Genomic DNA, 2,500 nt, shown 5'->3' with positions numbered 1-2,500 from the left:
TGTGAGTGTGTTTTTGTGTTTGTGTGTTTGTGTTTGTGTGTTTGTGTTTGTGTTTGTGTGTGTGTGTGTGTGTGTGTGGATATACATAAAGAGACAAATCTTCACAAGGACTTTTTCACAATTATTTCTTTCAGCTCAGAGACAATTATAATATAAATGCGAATATTGACATACAAGTCATTTTTCTTTTTCTCCTCTCACTTGTCTCCTTGTGTCATTCTACTTGTCTATTGTCCTATCTCCTCTATTTTGCACCTCACATATTCAGTGTGCAGAAAGCATTCTTTCAAGGCAAATTCAATGAGTATAGATATAATTCTTCCAAAATAGTGGTAAATAGTTAAAACATTAGTGTCTTACAAAAATACCATATAAATTCCATAAATAACATGGAACATTTTAATGGCTTTTTTAACAAACGCCCACACAAATACATCCAGATCTTAACCAGAAGAAAAAAAAATAGACTTAACAATAAAACACTTGCCTTAGATAAATACAGTAAGAGCGGATGACAATGCATTGGATTCAGTAAGGAATGTGTATCTACAACTGCATATTAATAAACATTACGGACATAATTATTTAAATCATCACTTACCTATTACCTTGGAAACAACAGCTGTTTTTCTTCTTCTTCTCCTTCTTCTATTTCTTCTTGTTGTTGTTCTTCTTCTTCTTCTTCCTCTTCTTCTTCTTCCTCTTTTTCTTCTTCATCATCACCATCATCATCATCATCATCTTCTTCTTTTCTCTTCTAATTTGGAGATGCAGGAGAAATTGATAATTATCGCCCTATCGCTTTATCCGCTTTAACATCCAAAATTTTCGAGAAAATATAAAAGTGGCGAAAGGTATGACAACATTCCTAGAAGCTAATAATCTTTTGTTCAAAACAAAACATTGTTATTGTCTGTTGTAAGCTAGCCATTATAACATATTATCATTACAAATCACAATATATATATATATATATATATATATATATATATATATATATATATATATATATATATATTTATATATATATATATATATATATATATATATATATATATATATATATAACATAGACAATAGTAAATAAATTTACGGTGTGTAATTTGCCAATATCTTTTGCAAAAATAGCCATGTGGTACTTCTTGACAAACAAAGAGATCATGGAACTGATGTCCACCGAAATAGGTTTGGTTCAGAATTCATGAAGAATAATCACTATCATTTGGTGTTCCACAAGGATCTATACTGGGCCCCATTCTATTCGCAATATCAATGAATGATCTGCTGAATACTGCTAAAACTATTGTGCTCTTATTTGATACACCGATAACAATTTCTCTACATTGTTTCTTTTCAATTCATTAGACAGATTCAACAGACTCTCTATGAAGCAAAAGGATATTTCGATATATATTACCTAAGATTGAAGCCGGTTTTTATGGGCATCCCAAAAAATATTGCTATATTTTTTGCAGATATAACCATAGAATGTGAAGGCTATTATGACAATCTAAGTAATGGGTGGATATACGACATTTGAGAAAGGAAAGTAATGAGAACATTAAGCCACATAAAACATTAATAGGAGAGTAATTGGGACATTACCCTACTTAAGCATCATCAAAATTAAGATTTTTAATGAAACAATAATTGTATCACTACCTCTCAGTATTGTTTGCTACTGTTCCATATCTAATATTGAAACCTAAAAAAAAGAAAAAAATACTGTTCCATTCCTAACACTGAGATCTATTTATCTTTTTTTTTCATTAGGCAATAGTAATAATTTCAACCACATTACCCCCACATAAACAAACTCTAATGGTGAAAGATTAATACAAATGTAATTATGATATATACATATATACAACTGTTCAAACAAGACATATTGCCCCTCTGTAGATATCAAAAATATTTCTAACCTAACATCTTAAAAACAAAAATAGATCAGTGTATCTTAAATCATCGATGGCATCAAACATTTAAGTATAAGATTAAGTAATATATTTCTTCTATTTTTTTTACTTTTTGTCTCAGGATGTGAAAATTCTGATATCAAATTCCCTCGCGTATGTATTTTATATCATGTATGCTTAAATCATTGTCTTGATTTATGTAATCAACTTTTAAGTTTAAAAGTTTAACCATTTTAACTATTAGATTCTTTTGACTATTATGTTTTATTTCTCCTGATTTTTTTTTTCTCCTACATTATTGCGTTCATTCACTCCTTTCGTCTAACATAGCCATTCATTCTGTTTCTCTTTTCATCCCTTTCTTTTTTCGCTCATTCTCCCATACTATCTTTCTCTTTCTCCTTCCCTCGTTCTCTCCTTCTCTCTTTCCCTCATCCTTTCATTCTCTCTTTCTCGCTTTCTTTCTTTCTCTCATTCTCTCATTTTCCCATTCTCTCCTTCCCTCATTCTCTCACATTCTCTTTCCCACATTCTCTCATATTCTTTTTCTCTCATAGTTTCATTCTCTCTTTCTCGCTTTCTTT

Source organism: Penaeus japonicus, unplaced genomic scaffold (genome assembly GCF_977035675.1).
Source record: "Penaeus japonicus unplaced genomic scaffold, GWHDUDI00000001_assembly GWHDUDI00000024, whole genome shotgun sequence".
NCBI lineage: Eukaryota > Metazoa > Arthropoda > Malacostraca > Decapoda > Penaeidae > Penaeus > Penaeus japonicus.
This window is presented reverse-complemented; position numbering follows the sequence as displayed.